General features: G+C 40.2%; 1 protein-coding gene across 10 annotated transcripts in view; it reads right to left on the minus strand.

The window, feature by feature from the left end:
* Nucleotides 1-12,217, minus strand: part of SDK1 (sidekick cell adhesion molecule 1) — a 378,688-nt gene that overhangs the window by 208,676 nt on the left and 157,795 nt on the right. Inside the window, exon 1 of one of the 10 annotated variants that reach the window (XM_085592161.1) lies at nucleotides 1-12,217. This exon is cut by the window's right edge and continues 36,662 nt beyond it. The exons of the other annotated variants lie outside the window; for them this stretch is intronic. The gene's annotated coding sequence lies outside the window, so the exon portion shown is untranslated. 10 annotated transcript variants of the gene reach the window in all.

Consider the following 12,217-nt stretch of genomic DNA (forward strand, 5'->3'; position numbering starts at 1 on the left):
CTTAAGCATTCGATGATCCCAGTTCCAGGCAGAGCAGCATACCCTACAGTAAGATCTGTGAAACCTCAGTCTAAACATCAGAATCTTTGAAAAGAAAGTGTCCCAGCGTGGCAGCAGCTCTCTGGCCACAGAAAGCAATGCACAGCTTTCTCAGGCATTGTCCTGGGAAAGGCAGTGAGAAGATCAGAGAAAAGAATGAGAAACAACTCCTATCTTCACTTGCTGCACCTGTGGACATGTGGAATGTGTTGTGGAGATTTGCTTACCAAAGGGAGGTTTCTTGATTGGCCAGTGGTTGATGGTTTGAATTGAAGGACTAATTGGGTCCACCTGTTTCATGGCTGTGTGTGAGGGCAATGGGTTTGTTAGTAAGTACAGTATAATAAAGTGATTGATCAGCCTTTGAGAAGCATGGAGTCAATGCTAATTATTACCCAGCTGGGGGCCTGTGGCGACATCCCAGAATAGAGGCTTTAGACATTCCAAAGTAAAGCTCTTTTTTGGGATCCTTTTGCATGTCCTGCTTGAAACCCTGTTGTAGCCCTTGTCTCCAACTCATCACAAACACTTCAGCGACCATCTCAAATGTAAATTGCACACAATTAAAGGACCATACAGATTTTTATGTTTTCAGCACAGGTGCTGTTGCCAAATCTGGGCACACAGGTACTCTTTCAACGCCACTGATTTTTAAATTACTTGAAATCAAGACACAGGTGTTTTTGTATGACTTACTGCATATTTGACTTCTGAGTCTAATGACACAAATTTCCTTGCCCTAGAGCAATGAAATACATTCAGGACTTCTGGCTGTAAAGCTTAAGGAAGTCAGAAGGCCAAAGCTTCTGCAGTAAATCTGGCCAGTCCTCCAGTGGAATGACAGCAACTTCTACTTTAGAAATAGTCCCAGAGGTAAAATAAAAAGTGAAGAACTTCAACTCCCTCCCAGTACTGAAGCTTTAAGCACCACACTTTCCCTCTAATGAAGGACAACCCTGCCTTGTTTGCATCTGCTGCATGATCCATAAACATTGTGCCCATCGAGCAGGCCAGGGAAACCCTGAAGAGTCAGGAGACACAGCATGGTTTCTTTGATTTTATAGCTACGAGAGGCTTTGCAGAGTAATTTTATTCTCAGGACTGAAGAAACACTCGGCTGAGTTCCGTGGCAGAACAACTCACAAATCCCGAGGAAGAGGCACATGTGATGCCAGCCCAGGGCTGGGAACAGAGTGCTCCACACCCTGCTGGTGCAAGTAATTCCACTTAAGAGCTGGACCAGAACAGAAAACCTCTGATGCCCCCAAAGTCTCTGCTGCAATCTGTCTCCCTGTATTTATCTCTGTACTTGCAGACATTCCTGCTGCAGAGGTTTTAGGGATTTGCTCCTGCAACGCAGCAAAATGCTGCTCCCTGTGATTCCCCTCATCTGGAGGAGAGCTTCTATTACCCAGTTAATGGCCAGTAGACACAACAGTTCCATCACCTTCAGTTACTGACTCTTTTTATCCACTTTGCCCTGTAATGAGGATCTCTGCTTGCCCATATTTACGCAGCGGCAGCGGCAGCTCTCCCCTAATCCTGCACACATAAAAATGGAAAGATAGATGCAGGAAAACATTAAAATGCGCTTATCACTTGGCTGCAGGGGTATAAACTTAAAATAGGAGATTGTTTTTCTGTTGGAAACAAACAAATAAATACATTTACTTAATTTTCTTCTTAAATAATCCTTATGAGCATTGCAAGGAGCCTTTGATTATTACTGTAAAGATAAACACTGGAACATTCCATTCTATCTTACCCAGGTTAGATAGAAACAAATCCAATTCCTTCCTGTACATGTTTTTCCCAGGTGCATTAACACGCTCTTTACATTCAAGAACCAACTTTTATTACAAGCTGAGTGTGTAGGGAACAGGGAGATAGGGAAAGAAAACAGAATGAACAGAATGCTAATGAGAAAGAAAAATACAGACTCAACAGTCAATTCCTTTAATTAGACAGACGTCTATGTTTTTAACTTCCAAGTTTTTAATCCTGTTGTTACTGAACTTGAAAGATGGAAAATAGAAACAATGCTCAAATAAACCCTGCAGGCTACCTTGCTAAAGGAAATAGGAAAATTAACCTCTTATCTCCTAAGATGAAAAATAAGTGTTTTGTAAGAGCCAGATTCATGAGGCCAATAATAACAAAACACAAGCCTCAGAGTGAAGTTTTGAAAGCACAGTTAACAAACAGGAGATAAGTAACAACTCATGCAGGATAGGGATATAAATGCCCTGTTTTCTCCCATACATTCTTCACCCAGTAATTCAGAGAAAAAATACATATTTGGTTATGCTGCAGCCCTTACTCAATCATGCAGAACAATCAGAAAAATAACCATATGCAACAAGTCCTGCTAAATTAATAATAATGAAACAGAAAGCCACGTGCAGGTTTGAGGTACTTAAGTCTCATTGCCCTTTCATGCAAAGGGCACAAACACGTTCACAGAGTTTCCTTGTTTCAAGTTAGTAAAAGCACATTGCTCAAGTGGTTAATATTCAACCCAGAAAAGAAGTCAAACAGGTACCCAGGGATTGCACCTGGGTACTCAAATTCAGGATTGCATTCCACAGACATGCAGGCTCACAGTTCCTCAATGCATACAAGCCTACACTTCAGCTCCACACGCTCTGCAAAGTCAGAGACTGCAGGGAAAAAGGGAGCCATGGCATGGCTCATGTCTAATTGAGTGCTTGTGTATGAGAATGAGCAGGAGAGAGGGCACACATCCCACAAAAACACACAGACACATCTCGGGAGAGGTGTCAGAGCTGCCTCTTGACTGATCCCTCTGTCAACTCAAGCACTGAAGTTCCTCCTTCAGCTCATTCAACAGCCAAGGTTTTTGATGTCGAGACTTTAAATTCTGTTCCCTGGTGCCACAAGTGAGTCAGTAGTGTCTACACGAGGCTAGGGTTTGTTATCATGCCAGAATTGAGCTTTAAGACCTAACAATATTGCTCTACAGATAATTCCAGCCTGCTCAGTTTAGATGACTTCACCCAGAAGGTCACAAATGGAATGTGTTCCTTTTCCTCCCTCTTTCTTTACTCTTCAATGCAGAGTGGCAGCTGAAAAGGAATAGTTGAGAACATGAATCACCTCTCAAGAGCAGAGGCAGCACCAACACCACTGCACTGCTTTCCCTCCTAGGGCAGCAGAGGGGCTGTCTCACTTTAAAGCATCTCCTCACTCCAACAGCACCAGAGACAAAAAGGGAAAAACTCTTCACCACAAACCAACACTTTTGTAAGGAAACGTTCTTCCTACGTTTCTGTTGTCACTCAGAAGCTGCATCTCTGATGCCTCAAGGATTTATCAAAATACTAATTCTTGGTAATCTCTATGACAAGAACAACGTTAATAGAAAGCATTTGCCTAGATAACACAATTCTCCTCTCCCCAAAGAAAGCAGCTGGAGGTTTATTAGAGTTACTGAGCCTCCTGAAACGCTGTTCTTCCAGCCATCACCTTTTCACAGCAGTGTCTCTGTGCATGCACAGCTCTGGCTGTCCACATCCCAGCCCTGGGACAAACTGCCAGAGCAGCCACTTCTGAGCCAGCACCAGAATGTAAAGGATGATGTTAGGTGAACCTGTGAAGATGGATGAGGAACCTCAAAACTCTGCATTTCCAAGCTGCATTGCTGTGGGTTTTCTGCTTAATTTCTCTACCTTTGTCAGGGTCAGGATTGAAGATCCAGAACCAAAATCCACATTTACATGGCTTTTTTTGTGCCTGGCTACAGGTTCAAACTTCTGATTCCAGGGTATAAATTCTGTATGCATATACTGGAATACCTCTATATATTCCATGTCTATAGAAGTGATATACAGAAATATAGAGAGAGACTGTAATATGCTACAGATTATAGTTATAGAATATATCTACAGATACTCTATATTCTACAGGACATATCTAAAGACAGTCTATCTATAATAAGAAATCTGTAACATATTCTCTATCTACAGGCAAGTTTCTGTTGGAAGACCTGTGTTGCAGAGTCTAAGCCATTGTTAATTAAAAAAGACACCGCTCAAATTACATTTCACTCTAGTCCTCCATTTGTGTCTTCACACTGCCTGCATTTCATTCTTCAGTCAGTTGCTTCAAGAACTCCAGGGAGAAAAATAATGTGTTGCTGTGAGGATACGCCTGTGCTCCTCTTTAAGCTTTAAAGTTGGCTTCCAACAGTCAAAGAAATAGCAGGAAAGGGGAAGGTTAAAAACTTTGCTTTTCATCTCTGCCAAAACAGTAAAAGAAAAATGAAATTGCTGAATAGCTGACTGACTGCAGAATCAACACAGCAGTGATCTGCCTATAAGCTGCAAAGGGCAAACCCAAGGCATCTGCTTAAAAGCTTATGCCAACTGTGGGATAAAAAGTAAGGAAGCCACAATAAAACATAATTATTACAGGAGCTATAATTATGGCATTATTCTTTGGTGTATTCAATGTTGTGCACATTAAACCTTGTACACTGTGAATATTTAATGATTATATGCTTACTCAAAGCCCTTTCACATCCTTAAAATACAGATATTTTTCATGTATTAAGAAAAAATTACACATAATTTTTTTTCCTAAGGGTCTGCTGTTGAAAGAGATGGACAACATTCTGTGAGTCTTCTGCAAATTTAAATCTCAAAGCTTTGGAACCTGTGTGTTTACAGTCACTGCATGCCAATTTTTAGTAGTTTTTGGAACAAGACTCCACTATCTTGACCTCAAGAAAACAAAATATAACCTGTGAGTGGTCAACTGCAGCTGCTCTGTCTCATCATCTCTAAGAACTTCCATCAAAAGTAGCAGCAGGTCTCTAAGGAGACTGAAAAACTTTGGATACATGCAAACATTCTTCACAGTAACAAGCCAAAAATGTATTTCTGCACTCAGGAGCAGCAGGAAGGAAGATTCAACAAGTGCCAACAGAGCAGAAAGCTCAGGAGTTTCTACTGAGCTGCCTCTCTATAAACCATGCACCCAGGAACCATGAAAAGGATTCAGGTTTTACTATGTAATACAGTGTAACAGGGCCAGACATACAATTTCCAGTATTTTATAAGGATATAAGTAAAGAAAAATTACCAGATTTTTTTTGCATGCATTGAGGCTTTAGTACAGTAAATACTGGCAAAAGGATTTATGGCATTTTTGCATGTTCCACCCTTACCTGAATGGAGAGCACACCTTGATGGGTCTGGGTTTTTATACTGGAAAAGATGGACTTTTAAAAAAAATTACTGATTTTTGGGGGAAATCAGCATTCTGGGCTGCTGTAAGATTGCCAGTGGCTTTGCTACTTTTTTCCAAACAGCCACCTTTTAATCACTGCAAATGAAAGCAGAAGAAACAGCTTCCAGAAGTGCTGGTTGGCTCATCCTACCAGGATGGGAAACTTGCAAATCACCCAGCACGGAACTGCTGCTAACTCTTCTCAAAGTCCAATTTCCCCATTTGCCATCCCTTTGCTGGCAGACCAGACCTTCTTACAACCCACAAAGCAGTATTGAAAGCCCTGCTGAAATTAGGATGTTAAAATTAACATCTGCTGCTCCACTTGTATCTACCAACCACAGGGGGGTCCAGCACAACCCATTTCTGACACATATAAATATATATTTGTTGTTAAATGACTTTTTTTTTTTTAGAAGATTACAGTTAGTTCTTTTGGTTGCTTAGGACAGCATTTTTCCAGGAATGAGAGGTGAGCTGACTGACATTTAATTTCCATATTTCTCTTTTCCCCTTCCTAAAAACAGACATGACATTTCTTGGTGTTTTGCATCCCAGGCTCACATCCTGCATTCATTCTCCAGGATAACTGCCAACCATTCCAAAATCATTCTGTGGCTTCTCCAGGTAACCTAGATAAAGATCACCTGTCCAATTGATTAAGAAATATTTAAGCTATGACATCAAGTACGAGGGATGGTTATATATGTAATAAAGATGAAATATTGCTTGTTTTCAAAAGCACCACGATGTTCTCATGTTTTTTATTATTACTTATTTCCAATTTATTACCTCAGCAACACCGCCTGCTCTATCATTCCAGCTAGCCAGGGAGCACTTCTGATCCCCAGGATATGGTTTGTGGCCTTGAAAGGATATTGAGTTAAAAAGAAAATTAATGTGAACTAAATTAAGCCCCTCAATGCATGCCTCACTTTTTAAAACTGAAGCTAAATCACAGAACCACGGGCTCCCAGGTTGGAAGGGGACCTCAAGGGCGATGATGTTTGATAATGCTTCCCAAGCCTCCATGGCAATCCAGCCCTGAGCATTTGCTGCTTGCTCTGTGCTGCAGCTGCTCCCAGTTCTCCATCTGGAGGACTCCAGCCATCCAACACAAGTCCCAAGGTAAATCTCAGGCTCTGGAAGGAAATAATTTCGACACTTGCTAGAGCAGCTGATAAAAATAGGAGATTTCCTCATCCCGTGCTTTGTAAGACTCTGGATCGGGACAGAGGGAATGGAGAAAAGGAGAAAGTAGAGGAGGAGAGGAGAAGAGGAGGAGAAGAGGTTTCTGCATGTTTTGGGAGACCCAGCAGATCAGAACACACCAAGCCCCATGTGTAGAAGCCAGACCTTATCTTTCCCTGCTCTACAGAATGAGGAATGGAGAGACAGAGGTGAAGCTGGAGAGATATGAAGAGAACTTCTGCTTGTTTTCATTTGTTACGGTACAACACAACAGAATCCAGGTAGGAATGTGTTCCTTAGCATTGCCTGGGGTCTCTTGACCATCAATTTCTTGTTCTCTAACTACAAAAAGCCAGCTGATGTCCTCCTTTAGAGTCATAGAAACCATTAAAACATTGACAGATGTAGTTCTGGGCAGAAAGGAACAGCAGCAGAGAAGCAACACAGCTCCCCAGAGCAGCTTGGCATGTCACACACTGAATATTGATGCAAATTCCACACTCAGGTACTAACTAAAGAGAGCATTTACACAAGCCTAGTTGTTTGTAGCATTTCTTCAAGCAAGTTCCCTGTGCTCTGGGGCCAGGAATAGGAATTATTTTGTGTTAAGAAAAGGATGTTGAACACAATCTTATTTGCAAAGTCTCTCGATTTCCCAGCCAGGTCTGGTGTCTGGGGTCACAAAAGTGGCATTTTTGTTTTGTTTTTGCAAAGCAATGAATGTTTTAACATTTTCCAGCAGTAGTATTTGTAGTATCCAAGGTTGGCCTGTTCCATGGCCTTCTACCACTTGATATTTAAAGGCTTGTACATAATTGTGGAATATTTTGCATATTAGTTGGTGCTGTATATACTGTTCATAAATATGTATTACCTGGCACAGTGTGTGTACCAGTCATAAAAGTTTAATGGATTTAAGAATTACCTTAAGAAGACCAAAAATTGTACTGGATATTTGTGCATTTATGAGCACATACACCCTAGCCTTGTAAGTATATTTGCAAATGAAAAAGGAAATAGAATGGAAAAGGGATTTTTCTAATCACACCTTTGACAAAATAATGGCATCATTATCTTTCCTACATTAGGACACTGTAGAATATTTCACTTCCAATGATTTATCTTCACTGTTTGTTTCTGTAAAATCTTTCTCATACCTGAGCAAATTGCAAAATGTAATTTCAGAACCCTAAAAAATCTGCTAATTCAAGAAGGTAATGCTCTAAAAATATCTCTGTTATCAGGGGTTTCCAGGAAGTAGATGTAAAAAGGGAGAACTAATTCTTAGATTATGCAGTGTACTGATATGAAATCCATTTGATTAAAAATACAGAAAAACTTTTTTTTCAACCAAGCCATAAATTTGATTTGCCTCCTTCCCTCTCAATTTTTAAACTAACAGCTCCAACTTGTTGCTTCATCCCAGCCTCTTTCATGCCTCCAAGTCTAATGGAAAAGATCTGTAGTCACCTCAAATATCCCTGTAGTCACCTCAAGTCTCCTGTTTGTCACTCTGCAGCACCAGCACCACTCAGAACTTCAAAGGATCAGGACAGACCAAATTGGGATCCTTGTTTCTCAAGAGACCTGGCTCCAGGAGATAAGGAAATCTTCATTAGCTGCTCTCGTTATGGAGACGATGAATCAATTAAGGAGTTCCAACTCCCGGAATGAGAGTGCACCCCAGGATAACTCAGTTTGAAACATGTAAAACTGCCAGAGCTTTAGATCCTGCTGATGCTGGAGCTGGGCTGTGGGAGCTCTGGGTTTCCTCTCTCATGGCAGTTTGCTTTTACTGAGCAGCACTGGGGCATGGCCATAGCAGAGGCTGCTCGCTTTGTCCTTCTGCAGCTTTCCCAAATGAAGGATTTGCTCAAGTATTGTTTTGTTGTTTTTTTTTTTTAAATTTCAATGAAATAGTTCATAGATTAGAAAAATTCAAATTATGGATGGTAAACATTGCATCCGACAGAAAGTATCTTGTGTGATGAGACCATCCTTAGTTTTCCTAAGTGGAAGGATTCCAATTCCCTTTCTGGTGTTTGCAATTGAGCTGCTAAGATACTGCTCAAAGATCCTTACCGTGGGAAATAAATTTGAATAGTTCATTTTCTGGAAGGCCTTGAATAAGTAGCTTTCTTATGCATTCATTCTTTAAAATTACTCAGTTTAATACAGTCAGTGCCTGTCTTATTGTTCCCCTTTTAAATTTATTTTTAGGACCAACATTCAAACAAAGCATTATGACTATAAACCCCCATGGGCTGGTTTGACTTGGAATTTAAAAAATGCAGAGTTAGCACGGGCAAATGGGGAGATATTTTTAAGTCACATACATAAATAAGGCAGAGGGAAAACAGGTTGCAATGGATAAGTTTAAATTTAGATCTGGTGCCGTTCTCAGTAGTGTTTTGCAGTACATCCTAACCTAAATAAATACTACAATAGAGTGGAGTTATTAGAAATATCCAGTTAAATTAGCAGCTCCATCCACAGCTGATAATGTGCAATACTGCCCAAGTTATTCTACTTCATGGAAGCAAGGCCCCATCTAGACAAAATTACACTTTCACAAACTTTTTCTCAAAAAAGTCCCTACAACTCCTAATTAAAAATACTGATTTCAGTTAAAGTCAAAGCACTCTAGCATGTCTCCTGGAACCATTCCTTCACCAATGCATAAAGGGGCCATTATTGGGAATTCTACATGGGAAAGGATTTAATCTATAAAATATTACAGGGAAAACTTACCTAAGTGTGATATAAAAAAAATATAGAAAACATATTTTGGAACCATAGTAGAGGTGGTGGGGAGAAGTTTATTCTTTTTTTTTTTTTTCTTTAAAGGAAAAGTGTTTGCTTCCTGAATTATGAATCTTAATTTAGCATCTGACAAAGTCATGATTACTCCCAAAATCACAGTGATGTTTTGGGCTTTTTTTTGCCACCTTTTAGTCATGTAAGCTAACAGCAATATGGATATGTATGCAGTCTATAGATGATTGTATAAATTAATCTAACTACTTGACAAAAAAATAAAGAAAAATGGAATATTGGAATGGAGAATTAACTAATGAGGATTTAAACAGAATTTTAAAATCAAGGAACTACAAATCAGAAATCCTGTGGAAGGTGCCCCACAAAGGCAAAGTCCCAGATCTGTAAGGATGGAGGCAAAGCCCACCCATGCCCACATGCAGCCACTGAAATACAGTTTTTAAAGGTGCTGTGAAGAATTCAATTTCCAGGCTGGGAGCAGAAATATCAGGCACGTGAGGGGATTTCTGCAGAGACTCGAGCAACTGCTCTGGCTCACAGATATTGATCCGAGCATGCAGATGAAAGGCAAACACAGAGCTGGGCTTACAGACAAGCTAAAATATTATTGCTGTCACAAAATCAAGACATGTCCCTTTCCCCCTTTTTAATTAGGCACTTCAGAAAGTGTGCAGTGTACAGCTCCTCCTAATTTCACCAATAACTGCGAGTAAATTCCCTCTTCAGTTTAAATGCAGGATTAAGCTGGTTGCTGAATCAGCTCACTCTGCCTCGAACTGCTCAGACTGCTACAAATTTAGGAACTACTTCTTAGAGATGCAGAGTTAGTCAGAATAAATCCTGTATCACAGTTCCTTCAGTTGCTAAGTATTTAGCTTTTGCTTTTAAAGGGACACAAGCAATGAATTGCAATAAGTCAAGCATCCTGTGCTCTTCTAGCATTTATTTTCTTTCTATTACAGTTGTTTGGAAAGCAACTGTGGCACAGCAATTTTGCCAGGAAGCCCCAAAAGCCCATCTGGATTCTGAAAAGCAGATATTGCAGCTTGACTCCAGAGTTAACTGGTCAGACTCACCTTACCCTGGGAATACAGATAAATATACTGTAATAGTGTATTACATGTGATATTTTATATATATATTTATATATACATAGGATTTATGTGGTGTATTTACTGTAGAGGGCAGGGCTGGGATATTAAGGATAGAGGCATCATTTCCTCCATGTCCCACCCTGTTCCATATGGAAAGAATTTAACAAGTTCTAGCTTTCCTGGCACTTATAATATAATACATAGATATAATTACAGAAGTATCAGGAACTTTCTGGTTATTGCACACAATTAATGCCCAAATACACAATGTATCTGCCACAAACAGCCTCCCTCAGCAGATTCAGGGCCGGGGCCATTTCATTAATCAGTGTTTGCCCGAGGCACAGCACATGAATTCCCTAAATTGCTGCCAGGGTTCCTTGATCATCCTTTGGCTTCAGAATGAGAATTTCTCCACAGGCACCTCCTGTTCAGCACAGCCATTCCCACCCTGGAGATGTGCAGGACACCCAGCCCTGGCAGCTGCTGTTTGTGCCTCAAATGACATCTCCCAAGTCAAGGTGCAAGAAGAGGATACAGACAATAAGTGGTGAAGGAGATAAAAGGAGTCCAAACCTGCTTGGAAGCTGTCATTCCTTTAAGGCAGAATTTGACAAGAATTCTGAAAATGCTGTCAGGTAATTAAAGACAGATGCTACAGTTCCTGACTTTAAACAAAGTCAGGACCATTTAACACTGTGCACGATCAGAATATTAAACAAACATGATCAGAAAGGATTGTATCACACATGAGGAGTAAGGGGTTATGTTCTGCATCCTTACTGCAGCTCTATTAAAATCAAAAACCTTGTCCAGCCTAGGAAGGAATATTCAAAGGTTTCAGACCTTTTGGTTTCAAAGTGTCTGCTTATCAAAGGTACAGTTCTGTGCACTGTGAATGAACAAATCAGCTGTACAATCTTCAGATATTTCAAGCACATCTTAGACTCAGAGATGATACCCTTCTCATTTTTAAATTTCACTCAAAAAACCATTGATTTTTCTTCTTAAACACATCCCCACACTCTACAGACCCAGAATACTCAGACACAAGACTGCAGTGGCTGGTCTCCCAGAACTCTCACCCAGATCCTGGGGAACCTCAAATGGGGAACCTCTGCTTTCTGTTAAATCACCTCTGACAGTTCCATATCATAATCTTCAATAAGTTATACGGCCATTTAATCAAAATTCCATTTCAGAAACTAGACCAGCTTCTCAAGATCTAAGTTCTTTAAAATAAAAAAATGTGATGCTTAAATAAGCAATCCTGTATGAGTGAAGGCTGAGATGCCTTGAGGAAGAGTATCAGAAGTTCTAATGGTCACTGCACAATTTCCAATTCCAACTAGTAGAACAAATCCACAAATAGGGAGGTTAAAAAAAAACCCCAAACCCCCAAATAACAACAAAAAACATAAAAGAGGGAAAACTTCCAGATGTTTAAGGCAAAACAATTTTTTCTCTACACATCAGACCAATGTGAGATGACTTTTGACACCAGCTCTGTCTACTTAAAAAGCCCCTTTTGTACATAACCTGCAAAAACAGCTCTCACTGATGAGTTATACCACTGGAATGTGGTATTTTGATGTGAGATAAAGTCACCCAGTTTGAGAACATGTTTGGGAAAATAGCATGAGCAGCATGGAAAAGCAGCTCACTTTGAAAGCTACTACAGTAAGGCAGCTTCATATGGAAAAAAATGTGCTTTTATTTATTTTTACACATCACCTCCCACAAGTGTTAAGACTGTTCACCTTCTGGCATATACTAAAAGCTCTTGCTGAGTTCACAGACATCAAGGATTCACTTGATTCCACCACATGGCTTAGCTCTTGCACAGAATTACTTTATAATAGTGG

Source organism: Lonchura striata, chromosome 14 (genome assembly GCF_050655825.1).
Source record: "Lonchura striata isolate lonStrDom1 chromosome 14, ASM5065582v1, whole genome shotgun sequence".
Lineage (NCBI taxonomy): Eukaryota > Metazoa > Chordata > Aves > Passeriformes > Estrildidae > Lonchura > Lonchura striata.